At 42.4% G+C, this 18,952-nt stretch overlaps 1 long non-coding RNA gene across 1 annotated transcript in view; it reads right to left on the bottom strand.

The window, feature by feature from the left end:
• LOC117282376 overlaps positions 1–18,952 on the bottom strand; it is a 75,403-nt gene that overhangs the window by 17,737 nt on the left and 38,714 nt on the right. Inside the window, exon 2 of the long non-coding RNA XR_004513110.1 lies at positions 3,938–4,012. This is a non-coding gene — a long non-coding RNA (uncharacterized LOC117282376). The remainder of the gene's footprint in view (positions 1–3,937; positions 4,013–18,952) is intronic.

Here is an 18,952-nt window from a genome sequence, read left to right as displayed (position 1 = left end):
GGCCATATTGCGGCTTGAAGGGTTAGGTAAATCGAAAAAAAAAAATCCATCTCATCTAGACTTTAACCCGTGACCTTCCAGCTAAACCAACTACACTACCGCGACCTTCCGGCTTGTAGCATAGTGCCTCAACCAACTACGCTACCACGTACCCTACTAAATGCGGTACCTAATTTTATTATTATTATTATCCTCCTTAGTTGTTGTGCAACCCGCTATTCTGAAGAATGCTTTTACAGTGTTGGACCGGGGAAACTGGTGATGAGTTTATGAGCTAAGGGGGCGATGGACCGACAGAATTTTTGGAACCACTGATCTAGGCCGTAAAATTGACTGTTCTTGTTCTTGCTGCCTCTGCTGCGCTGTGGCCTTCTTGGTAGCGGGACCTCGGTATAGAATTTTCCAAAATTTGGCAAAAATTATAGGAAATTACTAGAAATTTCTGAAACTGGTTGATATTCAAATCGGCGTATATCAAACCATCGTAAACCAAGGGCCCACTGCATTAACTTTTATACAGGTGTGAAATTGAACCGCCTCTGTGGTCTAGTGTTCAGAGTTCCTGGCTACAGATCCAGAGGTCCAGGGTTCGATTCCCGGCGCTACCAGATTTTTTCTGAGAAGTAGTGAGTCCGGAACGGGGTCCACTCAGCCTCGTGATGATAATTGAGGAGCTATTTCAAGGAAATAGCGGCTCCGGTCTAGAAAACCGAAATTAACGGCCGTGGGGATTCGTTGCGCTGACCACGCGACACCATCTATCTACAAAAGTTGGCACTAACTTCGCCGACAAGCGGCGGTCGCTCGGTCGGTATAGTCAGCTTGCGGACTAAAATCACGGAGTTTGTATTTTTTTTTATCGGTGTGAAATTTGTTTGCTGCCTTAATCGAAGAGAATATTTAGAGGGTGTTTTGAAGACAAGACGATAGGAAATACATATGGATCAATGAAAGTGAAAGAAAAAGGAGTATGGAGGAAACAGAATAACGGCGAGGTTCACACTTTGTACCCTCCTCTAGACATGCCCAGTTTTTGTGACGACGGGGACACAAGTAGCAGAGGAGCTGCACATCTTGGTGACAGAGCAGAGCTCCTCATTTTCCTTTCCACGCCTCGCAGCCAGACCCTAAAATTAATCATCACGCTTCCACTTCCAACACTGGGACACAGTCCCGAGTCATGTTCTTTCACCTTCGACCCTCAAAATCGAAGTCTCGTTTTCTATTGACTTCCAAGCACACGTGTCCTAAAAATACTATCTTAACATTTTATTTTCAGTTGGTTACCAAATGAATTTATTTATTTCGTTCTGTTGTGTGAAAAATGTGGCATTTGGTAGGGTAGTTGGTTCAGGCACTATGCTACACGCCAGAAGGTCGCGGGTTCGATTTCCGATGAGGTTATTGGAATTTTCACTTGACCTAATACTTCCAGCTGCATAATGGCCGTGGGGTCGACTCAGCGCCTAACAGAAATGAGTACCAGGAATCTTTCTGAGGGGTAAAGGGAGGCCGGAACGTAAGGGCTGGAACACACACAGCGATATCGGTCGTACGACGTCCGTATGGTTCATGTCGCATCAAGTAGTAGAACATAAAGTGTAGTTTTAGCTTTCATACGTGACGACATGCGACATCTACCGTACGACAGTCGGAGAGCAAAGAAATGTATCTGGTCGCTCTAGCGTGAAAGGGAGGTCGTACGGCAAAAAAAAAAATCGTTCAACATTTTTCCGTACGACCGATGTCACTGTGTGTGTTCCAGCCCCAAGGCTGACAACCTTGCCACCATCTATGAGCCGACTGTCTAAAAAATGTGGGAGCCTCAACATCTCACAACCCTATGGGCCTTCATGGCCAGTTACAGGGATACCTTTACTTTTACACTATCAGTAACTTAGATTATATGGCGCTATCGAATTTTTGGATGACGATGAAACAGAATGTGTGTGGAAGGGAAAACAGCCGTGGCCTAACATAGGCAAATGTCGCTGAATATTTCTGGAAAAACTGAGTAAGACTTCAATCCGGATTGTCAGTATTTTGACCATTCCCAATTATAGCTAAAGAGCATTAATGCTTGAGACAACATGCTCTGTGATCTGTCAGCAAATATTTGTTTAAACCGATCGGCTACCGTGACCGTCGTCTGTTTACTTTGCTATATCATATTAAGGCATGCACTGTCTTCGTTCACTCGGATGCCGGGATCGTGGGTTCAAATCCCACTCAGGGCATGGATGTTTGTGTGCGTTTTTCTGTGTTAGTGTACAGGTAGAGGCCTTGTGGCGAGCTGATCACTCGCCCAAGGAGTCCTACCTATGTCTAAAATCTAGTAAAAACCGAAGTGAACGGAGAGTTTCATCGATGTAGGTCTAGGCCCAAATGAGGGATGTAGCGCCAACGAAAAAAAAAAGTAAACAGACGAGCTTCAACCCTTGAATTCCAAGCCACAGAAATATATTTTCATAACTGTACCGTCTGTCACTGCTATCACTGGTAGCACTGCAAATGCCTGAGGTTCCAGTTTTTGCAAGACTCGGTAGACGTATGTATACATAGAGCTCGGTATAGTTTTGTGATAATGAACCAACAGGAACACGAGGAGAGAGGCAATCTGTAAAATTAGGCTCCGAGCTAATTTGAGTGGTGGAGCGGGGCAGGCTGGCGGGCAGGATGGCGGCAGGGAGGCAGGAGGCGACCGAGACTCTGCCAGCTGTGCCCTCCCTAGCGGACTCACGACTACTTGCGAGTTCGAGACGAAATACATACATCAGCTACCCCTTCCGTCTCTATTTTACAGTAAAAGAAGAAATAGACGCTATGTTTCCCTGATCACAGTGGCCGCGCGGTCTACTCATGAACTGTTTTCGCCCGCTCTAACACTGTGATTGTGGGTTCGAATCTCACTTGAGGCATGTGTGTTTTTGTGCGTTTATTTTGTGGTTTGTATTGTACTGTGTGTAGGTTGAGGCCTTGCGACGGGCTGATCCTCAGTCCAAGAAGTCCTACCGACTGTGTATAGGATTAAGAAACTGAAAAACGGCCAAGGCCCAACGAAGGGCTGTGAAGCCATAGATAGATAGATAGATAGATAGATATATAGATAGACAGACAGATACATAGACAGATAGATAGATAGATACATAGACAGAGAGATAGATAGATCGATAGACAGATAGATAGATAGATATAGATAGATAGATAGACAGACAGATAGATACATAGACAGAGAGATAGATAGATCGATAGACAGATAGATAGATAGATATAGATAGATAGATAGACAGACAGATAGATACATAGACAGAGAGACAGACAGATAGATAGATAGATGGATGGATGGACAGATATATATATATAGATAGATAGACAGATAGATACATAGACAGATAGATAGATAGATAGATAGATAGATAGATAGATAGATAGATAGATAATCTCGTTTCACAATCCCAAACTTCGCATCGATTCGTTAGATGAGTTTACAGTTGACACATGTCTGTTCGTTATTCGCAGCTGTCAGTACGTACTTCAAACTAATCGAAGAAGTAAAGACTCAAGTAGAGTGGAAACTTACGAATACCCCAGTTCGAGCGTAACTTAGCCACGTTTCTCTTTTGTATGCAACATTTTCCTTGATGTCCACTTACTATATGGCACTAAGGTTGGGACAGGCCTTATAACACGCATCCTAAAGCCTGAAATAACTTCATCCGATCCCTTATCTAAAAGCTTAAATACGAAAATATTCATATCCACAATTTTACATGTTGTTTGTGTATGTGTGAAATTCCATCCCTCATCCTAAAAGAAGATCATGTAAATTGAGAGCATTGCAAGTAGCTGGACCTAAGAGAGGGAAAGTGACACGACGAGAAAATTACATAATAAGAAATTTCTCTCTCCACCAGATATTTTAAAGTTATATACTTACGAAGGATGAGATGTTCAGGTTATACGGAAAGCACGGGAAAGATGAAGAACTCGTAGAGAATTTTAGTTGGCAAACCTGAAAGAAAGAGACCACTTATGAGACCTAGGAAAAATTGGAAAGATAATATTAAAAAGGAGCTTTAAGAAATAGGTTAGGAGACTGTAATATAGGGACCAATGGCGGAGTCTGGTGAATAAGTTGTGAATTTTCGGGTTTCACACATACAAAAGGAAACTGCTGAGTGACGGCTGGCGTCTTAAGAATGATTATGCTCCATGAAGTTAAATACATGTATTTATATGTAGATAATGTGATCCTTATGGTACGACGCCTTGTCCATGTCACCAAGGGATAAACATTTTGCTGGGGAGTAAGTAAACCCGGACACATTCTGTTCTATTCGGATCCTACGCGGTTCGAAATTCCTTCCGAAAGCCATGTTTTACTGGTCAGCACTAGAATGCAGCCCCAGCTTCCTTTTTCATTTCATACACAAAGACACTGGGACAAAACCACAAAGTAGTGCAAAATGGATTCCTTCTAAGTTTTCCCAATTAAACATATACGCACATAAGGCCATTCTTTGTTGTATTTTTATTTGTTTTCTTATTCGTTTTTTATTCATGTATATCTGGTAAATATTTTATTTTTTTTATTGCTAGTGGGGTGGGACTAAGTCCCTCATACTGCGGCCACTTCTGGCCTATTGTACCAGACCCAGATGATAGGTGAGGGTGATTGTGGAGCAATTGGTGGAATGAAGATTGGCAGGGGAAACCGAAGTACTTGTAGAAAACCTGCCCCAGCGCCACTCTGTCCACCACAAATCCCACTTGACCAAACCTGGGATCGGACCCGGACCGCCGCGGTGGGAAGCCAGCGACTAACCGCCTGAGCTATGGCGCGGCCAAATGTCTGGTAAATACACCACTACGCCCAATTAAAACACCACTGAAGACATTAAATGTTTAAATTAAAGCATCTTTGAAATAATCTAAAGGATCATTTTAACTTTTATAATATCTACAAGACAAAAGAACTAATATTTTTAGTCACCGAATAATCGAGCATTCCTCGTAGACAAATTAATTTGTTCCTGTTATTTATTTGTTATATTAGCTTAATGTATAAGCAGTTACTCATCTGATACCATAATTATTATGGTGCTTTGTCATTATCATCATTAGCCTTGAAGCACACATGCACACACGCCCTCTCCTCAGAACAATAATGCGTGGAACTGGCTTCCAGTCGGCTTCCCCCTGTGTCGGCCAAGACAAATGTCGGCCATTAGCAACTTTACTAGTCTCGGATGCTGGGACTGCCTATATGGCATCATGCGAACAATATACCTCACCCGTGGCTCCTTAACAATGTTCGTCTCACGAAATGTGAATTGCAGTGGCTGCAAGGAAGTGGCCGTGGTTCATTTAAGATGAGGTTTCACATATTCGGCTTCAAAATTTGACATAGATATTAACTCAGGGCGCCGTTTTTATTTCTGAGAGTTCTCAGCATGTCAGGGTAACAAATGTACAGAGGAAAGTACCAACTAAGAAATAAGGAAAATTAATAAGAAAAAAAAATGAGGAAGAGTGAAAGAAGAAAGGAACGAAAAGGGGAATGTATGAAAGTAAGGAATATAGATCAGAATAACTGACGGAATAAAAGATCGAGCGAAAACGAAATAAAAGGGCAGAAAAATGAAAGAATTTCAAAGAAGAAGGCAAAGAGTGTTTATAAATGCACCTTACTTACTCATGGCGCTGAGCCCTTCTTGAGGAGCCGCCATTTCTGCAGCTACTCAAGAATTCCCCAGCATTTTATGGAACCCGAAGGCTCATTACCATGTTCACAGGAGCCCTCCACTGGTCCCTATACTGAGCCAGATCAATCTAATCCATACCACCCCATCCTATTTCTCTAAGATCCATTTTAATATTGTCCACCCACCTACGTCTTGGTCTTCCCAGTGGTCTCTTTCCTTCTGGATTTCCCACCAATATCCTATGTGCATTCCTCTTCCCCCCTATTCGTGCTACATGCCCTGTCCACCTCATCCTCCTTGACTTGATCATTCTAATTATACTTGGAGAAGGGTACAGGTTATGAAACTCCTCATTATGCAGTAAATGCATCTAAAACACCTTAATGAAATAAGAATCCATGACATCGTCACATTTACTGAACACACGATCTCAGATACAACGCCTTTCGTTGTTGAGGTACTATCTTCAAATACCGGCAGGGTAATTCTACTCATCTTTTCAGACCTCTGTCGGTACAGCGCACCTACTACGGCTCTTAATCGCCTGTGATTTGGCAGTAAAGTGGCCTAACGACCAAAGTACGTGTAGAAGGGTTTTGATTATAGGGATGGGAGTTGAACGACGCCTTACACCGCGACCGTCTTCGATTCATTGAGCATGGTAAATGGTTTGGCTTCCGATCGTAGTAAACCGCACTGAAACCCCCGCTTCGTCCTTGATTTAGCAGTGCTATACGAACTGAAAATATTATTTATCGTGAAATTGTGATCGAAGATGAAAGAGAAACAAACTGTTTCAAGATACTACTTAAGATTTAAAGTAAACCATAACAATTCTTCGGCAGGAACAGCGGATGTCATGTAAATATGAGGCGCCTTTACTGTTGGGGTACACTGCTCGATTCATTTATGGATTGGGGTAATATTTTGGGGGTTCTCATATTTACCTAGCATGACTTCCCACACTTTAATACAGGGGTGCAGCATGGTATATGCTGTTCTGAAACAAGCAATTTGCGAAGTATTACGTAAAAACGCAAAACGATAAAATGGACTTGACATGAATATGGCGGGTAGAAATTCTACATGTCTCACAAACTTAGTGCTTATTTACTATCATTTACTTTGAAGGGCCTTAGCGTATGGAATTGGTATAACTTCAGACTCTGATATTTAAAAATATACATTTAGTTCAATGGTGTATATGGCAACGAGGGAATACCTAATGACGTCATAATTTCTCCCACTAACCTTTTCTAATAATTTCAGCCATAGCGTCCACAATACTTCACCCAGGATAACAAGATAAAAAAGGGTAAAACTGTCCCTGTGCATAATTAATTAAGCACTATGCCATGAAGACGTATTGGGGAGTGGAGGTATAGCTTCACCATCCTTGACATCGGCACTAGATTGAGGTGAGTGATCAGCTTCACGGCCCGGCCGCTTTACACCCAATGAAAGAGCCCACGGTACACATTAGATAGGAGGCTGGATGGGTCTCAGAGCTGGTCTGGACGACATGGAGAAGAGAATGTAATTATTTCTAGATTATTAATTATATACACTGTGTTCCATTCAAAACAAACATTATCATTCGGCAGGAAGACATTTTTAAAGGGGATGACCGATATGGTCCAGAAACAGAGATACCATATATGCGAGATATTTCCTCTGGAGACAAAACAAACCGGAGGGACGGTTAGAAGTGACCAGAAGACGAGGAAGAAGACGTAAGAAAATGCTGGATGACCTTGGGGACAGAAGAGGATTTCTCATTTCAAGGAGAAAGCTCTAGATCGCATTAAGTGGAGGAACTGTTTTGGAAGAGACTGTGGACCTCTCGTCTTGACAGATTACTGATGAATGAAATGGTCCAAACCAAATCGCGTACACTTGTTTGTGTACTTAAGTTTATGAAGACCCTACAGATCTTCCTTAGATTGGTATTCTAAATGCAGATAGTCCAGATGTTCAGAGGTTATCCTGCTATCTACTCCTAGATCTTCCAAGTGGTCTTCCTTAACGACAGTCAGTATATGATTTTCTTATTTCTATCATCCATGCTACATGTCTGTCCAATGACATCCTCCTTGATTTAATCGTTTTAGCAATATTTCAGAATAGGAAACAAATACGAATCTCCTCATTATGCAAGTTTTCCTGTCCTGTTGTTTTCTCGCGTGGAGAAACTCTCCTGATCAACTGTTTTTCAGGCCTGTAACATGGGCGTGAGGGTTTGTCAGAAGTGGAAGGAGGGGTCGATAGGTCATTCGTTGGTTGAGATAGCGTCGCGACGTGCGTGCGTGCGAGATGCCGGTTCTGATTGGCTGGCGTGCGATGCAATTCCGTAACCTTTGTGACCCCACCCACATATACACACCTACGTAACAACTAACTACTGCTGCCGTTACGTGGTGCCGGAAACAGAACAGATGGCAGTGGCAGTGAAACATGGCCACACTTGCAACACGCGAAAAGTCACTCGCAAGGGGAAAGCGGGGAAATATGGTACCATTATGAGTACAATAGAGTCAGACGACACCTGGTGTAATAATCTGATACTTTTCAAATCATTTTGTCCATTATTTTCATTCCTCTTTCGTCTTGCTGACAATTATTAGTGGACATGTTATTATTAGACCTGAAACAAAAGAAAGAAAAAAAAACAACGTACATTTTGTTTCTAGAGGTAAAGTCTAAGCTTTAGGACATGAAACTTATTTAATATGACAGAATATTTTCTGCTCCTATTCTCTCATTTCTTAAATAATTTTATATTCTCACTATGAAAGTCGTAGAATCGAATGTTTTTATTTTGACACTTTTTAAATTTTTCTTCATGTCATACAAGCAAGCTGGCATAGACGGTAATGTTCCTGACTTGTATTTAGGAGATATCAGGTTCGAATGACGACCCAGGATACCAATTATCCTGAAGATGTTTCTGATTTCCTTCAATTCCTCCATGTAAATTCAAGGATAATACCTCAACTAGACCATAACCGATTCCTTCTTCATCTTTATGATTCATTATCCAATAATCTTTTTGCATCCGACGCTGTAGAGTCTGAGTTATTAATAGCGTCTCTACATAAGCTATAAATCGCATTAATACCACACGCAGTCGGTCCAACATCAGAACACGAACTAAACTTCAGAGGAATTTTGGTTAGATTGCTGGAAGGGATAACGCATCTATATAGCATCCTGTCTAATGGGCACTGGTTGCTCGTTGCGGGAGTTAAGCGGCCGGCCCGTGAAGCTCACAACTAACCTATATATGTACAATACCCAGGTTAAAAATACGTGAAGGTATACCTCCAGTAACTCACACGTCTTCTTGGTGTGATGCTTAAATAATGAAGTACAAGGACAACTTTACCTCAGCTTCACACGGATACAGCCTTCAAACGTTCTGAACTAGGGTAAAGAACCGAAGTAATATTTTGAAGGAATTAAGGGCACATTCAGTTCGGGGAAGCTGTCACTCAGTTTTGGATTTGTTTCTTCCCGTTTCTTATCTGAAATTATGATTACACCTGTTTCTTTCTGGGTTTGGAACTTGGTGCCCCACCTTACGGGTAGAAGACTGCTTGATGCTGTTTCAGAACCGACTCCTAAGAAAAATTTTATACCTACGAAAGGGAAAATCACACGCAATAAAAAAAATTTAGAAATTTAGAAATCTTCACCAGGCACTGGACTGCAGAGGTTTAGAGTTCGAGTTCCGGTAGGGGCAAGACTTTTCTCCTCTCCACGCCATCCAGACGGGTTCTGGGGCCCACACAGCCTCATATCCAATGGGTACCGGGGTAGAGAGATGTGGGTGCGTGAAGCTGACCATTCATCTCCAACTAGTGCCGAAGTCAAGAATACGTGGATCTATACCTCCACTCCCCATATGTCTTCATGGCTTGGTGCTTAATTAGTTAAGCACAGGGATACATTTAACTTTTTTTTACTTGAAGGTTTTCTTGTTCTCTCTCTGTCCCTCTAGATAAACCCCGGGACAGTATGTCGACTAGGCCACGGCCACTTCCTTCCAAATCCTTTTCAATTCTTTATTCATCAATAATTCTACCATTCGACGCTGTATCGTCACTATTTAGTTGCGTGTAATTATGTAGCCTTGTGTACTCTAGTAATATTGTGTACCTTGCAAGCGTCTTTGAAGGGTTGATCTAACCCCCACGCAGCGGACTCAGGGGACGTCATTAAGGAGCCACGAACCAATCACAGATTGGGGGTATGAGTGTCACCAGAGGCTCCTGTTTTGTCTGAACTCGAGGCTGAGTTTGCCGAGTCGGTATCACAGCAATCTGCATTCCACCTGGACTGGAATACATACCAGTCTCAAGGCAGACGAGATATTCTTCAATTCCAATTTTTTAGAAACAACTATATGTGGTCTAGGTGTTCACAGTAAACTCAGGGAAATATTAAATAGTCGCACCGTAGCCAAACACAGAGCAGCAAAATAAATAAGTAATAAATTATACCGCATTGACTAGTTTAATCAGACAATTTAGGAAATCAGTACCTACTTTCCTGAATGGATTGTTTTGATTAGTGGCCTGCATAATGTTGCTTTTCAAACTATACAGCTTATACAGAACTGTTCTGTAGTGTGACTGTGAATAATCATTTTAAGTAATGTGGAAGTAATCCATGCCGGCCACGGTAGCTGAACGGTCTAAGGCGTGCACCGTCTTCGCTCGCTTGGAAGCCGGGATCGTGGGTTCGAATCCCACTCAGGGCATGGATGTTTAGTTTGTGTGTGTGCGTTTTTCTGTGTTTGTGTACAGGTAGAGGCCTTGCGACGAGCTGATCACCCGCCCAAGGAGTCCTACCGAATGTCTAAGATCTAGAAAAACCGAAATGAACGGAGAAGTTCATGGAGGTAGCCCTAGGCCCATTGGGGCTGTAATGCCAAGGAAAAAAAAAAGTAATCCATATTCAAGATGGCGAGCACTCGGCTCAGAGGCTTAAGAAAGACACAGAATAACGAATGGAGTCATTCGGCCCCCGGAAGGAGATTCGAACTGAAGACCTATCGAATAAGAATGCCAATCAGTAGATCACGACTTCTAGATAGACGTGCTGAAGAAGTACGAATAGTGAGTTCGAGGCACGAGACGAGGGCAGCTTTTAATAACAGGTTCTCCTGGTAAGGACTTTTGAATTCTGTGATGATAGGAGATGCTCAAAAGATGGCATTTCCATCTTAATATTTACTTCGCCGTAAAAAATTTAAGCTATCCATGTGACAGGCCGTGGAAGCCCATAGGTTTGTGAGACGCAGAGACAGAGAGTCCGATCATAGATGGCGGTAAGGTTGTCAGCCTTACGCACTAGCCTCCTTTTACTCCCAGGAATATTCCTGGTACTCATTTATGTTAGAGGCTGAGTCTACCCCAAGACCATAGTGCCGCTGGAAGGATTAGGTCAATGAAAAAATCCAATGACCTCACCGGGAATCAAATCAGTGACCTACCGGCTTGTAGCATAGTGTCTGAACCAACTACGGTACCGAGTGTTCACTTCGAGGTACGTTTTCAAATGTTGATAAAGGTTAGAAAAATAAAACAAGAAGTTCTGGGAAGAACTAATTGCCTACAATCCTTGGTACGACACTGGTCGCATACAAAAATGATGTGCCCAACAATTCTTCTATCGTTGCGCGTGTATTTGTTGCCGCGGTAACATTTTTTTATCGAGTCGTTTCCTAATAAGGAAAATAGGCAAAATGAGTAAGTAACTTCATATAGCAGGAACAATATTGGGCAGTCAGCAGTCGCACGCGCAGTATTCCCTATTCTGAACTAACTGAATGCAGTTAACATCACCAAATACTATTTCTTTGGGATTCATTTTAATATTATCCTCCCATCAATGCCCATATTTTCCAAACAGTTTATTCGTTTCAGGTGTTCTGATATAGTGAATAAAACACGAATTTCTCAAATTTATAGGCATGTAACAGGAAGACACTACCAAAATAAATATGATGCTATATTTACATTCGAGGCTTCTAGTTAGAACAATTAACCTATGGCGGTAAATAACGAAGAGGTCAAACATATGATTCTGTGGTTCATCAGCTGTCTCGTTTTATGAAATCGCATCACATGGTCTGTCTGTTTATAGTACGTACATGCAACTCACACACACAACCTGCTGCTCTGTGTACTGAACTCACAGGAAATTGATATCTGACCTGCGGTTACTCAAACATACAATACTATCGAGTTGTTTAATCGTAACTACTGACATGAGAGATCACAACAAAGGTTCTGACATTCACTACATACTGATCAATAACTGGCTAGCTGCCCTCTGTGTCCACAGTCGACTGCGAGAGAGTTGTGGCTAAAAGTACATAAAGAATACCAGGAAAAACAAGAATGTCAACACTAAGACAGATATCGACTTTCTAATAATCGATACACTACGTGTTCCTGTACATCTCGATCTCACCAAGCAAGCTTATTTATCTCCCTGCTAATTTTCAGGCGAGCATTACGTTCGATTGTCAACTTACAGACAAGTGATTTGTGGTCTGCCTTGGTTCTATCAGGGATGTTCACTAACACCAAATTCCGTGATTTTAAGTCCGGAAGCGAATTATGCCGACCGAGCGACCGCCGCTTGTCAGCGCAGTTAGTGCTAACTATAGCGGATAGAGGGTGTTGCGTAGTCAGCGCAACGAATACCCACGGCCGTTAATTTCGGTTTTCTAGAAGGGAGCCGCAATTTTTCCATTCAAGTTACTCCTCAATTATCCTCACGAGGCCCAGTGGACCCCGTTCCAGACCCATTACTTTTCAGAGAATCTGGTAGAACCGGGAATTGAACCCGGACCTCTGGATCTGTAGCTAGGAACTCTAACCACTAGACCACAGAGGCGGTCGTTCACTAACACCTTCCTCCCATAATAACCCTCGCACAAATATACATTGTTTATGAAGTCTAGTGTTGATTCACCGTCATTATATAATATCACGATTCATGGGTGTGACTGCAGATTGGTGAATTGTACGTAGGTAAGTCAATAAGTAAGTTACAAATGGATATAGAACTTAGACAAATGAGAGTACAGATTTGAAAAATGCTTCTATTTCTCAACATAATCTCACTGTACATTGAGGCACTTGTCCCATCGTTTCACAAGCCCCTGAAAAAGCAGCAGCATAAAATTCTTTGGGCTGCTGTCGGAACCTGGCGTGTTCACACGGCATGGCCTACCTCATAATTCATGAGAGGTTAGGTTTTCACAAAGTCTGTGCACGATGGGTGCGAAGCATGCTGACCCCACAACACAAAATGCCAACAATGTGTCTGGCATTACAGCATCTCGATCACTACCACGATGAAGGACACGATATGCTAGCCCGAATTGTCGCAGGTGATGAGTCTTGCTCCAAGCGACTTCCATTTGTTGGGCCCTCTTAAACATCATTTTTCCGACGTTGAAGCTGTAAGAAGGGAAGTCACCGCCTGGTTCTGACAGCAGCCCAAATAATTTTATGCTGCTGGTTTCCAGAGGCTTGTAAAAGGATGGGACAAGTGCCCTAATGTACAGGGAGATTATGTTGAGAAGTAAAAGCATTTTTCAAATCAGTACTCTTATTTGTTTCAGTTCTTTATCCATTTGTAACTTACTTATTGACTCATCCTCGTATCTAGTACATATCAAACGTAATTACAATTCCCAGATCACTGATACACACGGACTAGTGTCCTCAGTATATTACAGTCTCCACTAGCCGTTCCCTGGCAACGGATTTTAACACAAGAACTGTAACAAACTCACTGAATTACACACTCCAAATATCACACATGAAGTATTCACAGACGCATTCTTCAACCCACACCCCCCCCACCCCCGTACAGATCTAAACCGAACTGCCTTCCCTCAACTAACTGAGTCCCAGGTTGGCGACCATTTCACACCAACCTCCTGGTCATCTCTTCGCAGGCTGATTTTCAACTGACAACTAACTCTCTCACTCACCAACCAGCTACTTCACGTCACTTCATTCAACTGAACTTGTCGACTTAATTATCTTCAAGATAATTTCTCTTCTCGGACCACAACGAAAACACCGTTCTTCTACTGCTGCGCGCTTTCGTTTCGGCGGGAAAGTGTTTACCGAGCCGTTGCTTACAAATGGGTTGCATAACCCCGTTACTCTATTGTCTGCGTGAAAGTTTGAAGGCTTTACATAGCAACTGCTGTTTACAGAGTCGCCGCTTGGTAACGGGGTCTATACGCCACAGCAACTACTAAATCAGGATCTAATATTCAGTATGTGCAAAAATATATATTTCCAATAAAGTAAGAAGAAAAACGCGACTATTTAACATATCCTCTTTTATTTTATGGCATTATGCTACAAGGCGGAAGGTCGCGGCTTCGAACCCCAATGAGGTGGATTTTTTCAATTTAACTAATCCTTCCAGCCGAACTATGGCCCTGGGGTCGACTCAGCCTGTAACAGAAATGGGTACCAGGAATCTTCCTGGGAGTAATGGACGGCCGGCGCGTAAGGCTGACCTTACCGCGATGTTTGAGCCGATTGTCTAGAAAATGTGGGAGCCTCGACGTCTCACACACCTATGGGCCTCAACGGCCTATTACAGGGATAACTTTACCTTTTTTACCTATTATTAACTAAAGATGATGAATATAACCCATGAAAACTAGGACCTTTGGTGGTGATATCTGGAAAGGCACAACATGTGTCCCTTTCCCTTAACACGAGTTTTCAATTCAGAATTTTTATCAAGAGTCATGTCGCTTCCTCTGTCATCCACCATTCTGTCAATCACGCATTCGTATCCACGCGTTCCTCTGTCACTGCAACTTCCGGGTTTTTAGTTCACTTTGTAGTGACGACTCTTCTATCCTCTCAAAAGCTCCCCCCCATAGCGACAACCCTACCCTGTGATTCACTTGGGGAAATTAGTCAACCGCGTGTGTGTCCGATATTCTTTTGTACACCAACTCAGTCGTGTGACTTCATTAGTTGTGGCTGATGTGCAGGAGGAGACGAGCGAGTCGTGTAAATATTTGAACTACATCATACATCGATTATCAGGCTTGTCAGAAAATTACAAAATACATGCAACCAGCTACATGCATATCGAGCGTTGGTTCATCTTCGGTAAGACTGACGGCACACTGTAAACTGAACACTAGCGTGTGTGACAGGCATTTAGAATTAATGTAACCTCTAATACAAAGAATATTAGTTAAAACTGCTAATGTTCTTCTTCAGATATGACGAATTTAATAGTTTTGTTTGTTCCTGTCAATATAAATAAATGAAAGGTAAAATGTAAAATTACCCCTATGCTTAATTAAGCACCACTCCACGAAGACGTATGGGGGAATGGACGTATAGATCCACACTTTCTTGATCTCGATATTAATTTGAGGTGAGTATTCAGCATTACGCACGGCCGCTTTACCCCCGGGGAAAGAGCCCCCAGTACCAATTGGATAGGAGGTTGGGTGGACCCCAGATGCGGTCGGGACAACGTGGAAAAGAGAAAATTCTTTACCTTACCAGACCTCGAACTCCGACCCCTCGGTCGTCCAGCCCGTAGCCAGTCGCTATACCGACTGCGCTAGGGGGGTATAAATAAATAAATAAATAAACATATTGTGGCGTGTAGACCTGTTGCTAGGCAACGACAACGAAATAAGCAAATATACAACAGCCGTTGCTAAGTAATGGCCCATAAACAGCAACAGAGGAATGGAGTTTTCTGGGCGGTCCATACCTATTGATGCACACGCAACAATTACAATGCAACAGAGGAATTGTGTTTTCGACTCGGTCCGTGCCGAGATGTTATAAGCAAGAGAGTTATTGAGGAGTTAGTCAACGCCGAGCTCCTGCAATTGCACCCTAACAGAAGGATAGAAACCTCATCCAGCGTCATACCGAAGCTGCAGCCATGCGAAAGAAGAGGAGCACAACGAGTTCCCGAGGGATTCTCTGGAAGAACGTTCTTCTCTAAGTTCACCTCACCAAAGAAGTCGCATGCAGCTGCTCTGCAACACCAACAAACTCAGGCACCGCAGACATATGCAGCTTAATCTGCGACAAGAGGAAATTCAGAGAACAGGTCTGTAGTACAGGCTCCCGGGTCCACTAACAATGGCACGTTACAATTCGCCAATACAGTGCAACAGATTTTGACAAGAGTTCAGTGAAGATGTATCAGAAAATGAAAAAAATGATGGTCATTACAAACTGGTATTTAGCTTAATGAAGCAAGATGGCTGCTAGATTACATGAGGCCGCTCAAAGTCATGGCATTTTATATCATTTGAATCAAGCGCTACGAGCTGCAAATCTTACATATAGAAGTAGCTCTGCTCTCAGAGACACGTATCAAAACCCATGAGAGTTCTTCATACCAAATCATCACTTCTGTCGGAATGACCGCTTTGTGGGAAGACAGGCATTTCCCATATGCGATACGTACACTTGACAAAGGCGAAGGCCCGTCCTCTCGTCAGAGAGGATGTTACATAAGGAATGTGCCCGTAAGGGTTCAGTTGCCGAAAAAAATTCTGGTCGTGATCTCAAGGGGCTTGGCGCCAAGACGAAATGATCGACGGTAAACCGCCAGTCGTAAAGTAACATTGACTCTGACGTTAGTCAGTGAACAGTTGGTTTGTGAGTTAGTGAGACAACCGTTGGGGTTTAGTCGTTGTGAACTATTGCTCTGAGAATCTGGGAAAGTTCGAGAAACCGGAAGAAGGGGAACGTCCGCCGTTGGAAGCCCTTACCGGAAGTCTGGTGAAGACACAGCAGGCTAAGAAGACTTAAGTGTGTGCTCTAGTGAACTGCAAATTGTGTGAATAAGTGAAACGGTTATAATTGCTTGTAGTTGCGGTTTGTAAGAGTTCAAAAAATCCAATTACCAATCCAAATCTCTCTATAATAACTAAATCACTTGACAATATCATAACCAAACATCCATACGTCTGAACAGTTCTATCTTCTGCAATACAACGCCATGTATTCCGTTGAAAGTCAACCGACATTTCGGAGATAGATATCGCTTCCATTTTCAGGGTAGGAAAATAAACCACGTAAGAAACAAGTTTGAAATCAGGTGCTAACTGCTGTGCGAACCTGATCTGCCGTAATGTACAGTTAGTTACTCTTCTCCAAGTATAATTAGAATGATCAAGTAAAGAAGCATAAAACGGGCAGGGTATGTAGCACGAATGGGGGAGGAGAAGAATGCATGTAGGATACTGGTGGGAAAGCCAGAGGGAAAAGACCACTGGGAAGAGCAAGACGTAGATGGGTGAACAATATTAAAATGGATCTTAGGGAAATAGGATGGTATGGATTGGATTGATCTGATTCAGGATAGGGGCAAGTAAAGGGATCTTGTAAACGTTGTAATGAACTTTCGGGTTCCATAAAATGCTGGGAAGTTTTTGAGTCACTGCAAAATTGGCAGGTCCTCAAGAAGGGCTCAGCCCCATGAGTGAGGCAATGTGCGGTAAGTTAGTACTGCACAGTAATTATGAATGTGTAGAGCAGCAAATGCAAATTTCTTGCATCCCTCACACAGAAAGATTATACAGATATTAACACCGTTCTACTAGAATCATAACACAGGCGGAGGTTAGTAAGGCTTACGGGTAAACACTTCAAACGCAGGACTGCTTCAAACCGTTTATACCGTCCTGCACTGAGAGCGAAGGTGAGTTTTTGCCGGTGGATGCGGTCGATCTCTCCCGGGACTAAAACAGTCAACGTCCGGGCAAAGGAATCCGCTATTGCAGGATGTGAAACAACATTATCGGATGACTGATATATACGGGTGCGAGGAAAGAGTAAGAACAGAGCGTACATATCTGAACACACTCTACTATGCCCTGTCATTGAGAGGGAAAGTCACAAAAATTATGCAGATATAGGTCCTCTCAAATCTCAGTTCTCGTAGTAGTCACTTGCTCCACTATTAATATATTAACTAATACAATGAACCACAGTCCTCTTGAGAAGCTGTTAGTCACTCAGCTAGTCAATCATAACTTTCCATGGAAACCCGAGTCTCAATACCGTGTTCAAAAAAGCTCGTAGCTGAACCATAGTGAAAATCAATTCAGTACATTCTTCATCCTCAAACTCTCTTTCCCAAAGACCAATTTTAATATTATCTCCACATCTATGCCCAAGTCTCCATAGGAGTTTCTTAACTTCAAGTTTCCTCAATATATATTTTGTGTGCATTTTTAATCTCATGTTGCGGTATACATGTTTCGCCCATCCTGTCGCAGATTGGTGTAAAGCGAAGCGCCATATTTTCTTTATTTTTCTATTCTCTTGTTCCTTCTTCTCTCTTATGTTTAAATATTCTGCTCAGTATCCTGTTCTCAAACACCTTCAATTTACGTATATTCTTCCTTTCGGATTAAATCCGAATTTCGAAACTCATATAAAATATAAATTAGAATTACATGTTAATCTTAATGGTTTTAGTAAATAAAAGGGCACATAAACTATCCTAAACTGAATTTAAAAAAGAATTTAACTTCATCTTAATTATTACGTAAACTAATCTTGATTTGTTACTGACTCAAGAAGAGCCGCGCCATAGCTGAAGCGGTTAGTCGCTGGCGTCCCACCGCGGCGGCCCGGGTTCGATCCCGGGTCTGGTCAAGTGGGATTTGTGGTGGACAAAGTGGCGCTGGGGTAGGTTTTCTCCGAGTACTTCTGTTTCCCCTGCCAATCTTCATTCCGCCAACTGCTCCACAATCACCCTCACCTATCATCTGTGGCTGGTACAATAGGCCAGAAGTGGCCGCAGTACAAGGAACTTAGTCCCACCCCAATAGCAATAAAAGAAATACTGACTCAAGAATTTGAAGTTTGCCACATTCACGAAGAATGCAGTAGCTTCGACAAGTACACCGACTTACAACTAAAACATTACTGCCATTCATCATATAATTGGCTTTCTATGAACAGTCGTGAAAGATGAGCGAACTTCTCACAGAACAGCCAAGTCTTTCAATGTCACCCAACAGACGTTCAACTGAAGCTGGAGAATGGAGTCATTACGGATGTTTCCTCTTCTTCTATTGCACAAACAATTTAAATGTAGATAATGTCATGAACTGAAAGCAGCAGCAACAATATATGTGTAGGCCTATACTGAATATATAATAAGTGTACACATATAATATCATATATCCTGTTCCA

The sequence above is a fragment of the Cryptotermes secundus genome, unplaced genomic scaffold (assembly GCF_002891405.2).
Source record: "Cryptotermes secundus unplaced genomic scaffold, Csec_1.0 scaffold965, whole genome shotgun sequence".
NCBI classification, from domain to species: Eukaryota; Metazoa; Arthropoda; class Insecta; order Blattodea; family Kalotermitidae; genus Cryptotermes; species Cryptotermes secundus.
This window is presented reverse-complemented; position numbering and strand designations above follow the sequence as displayed.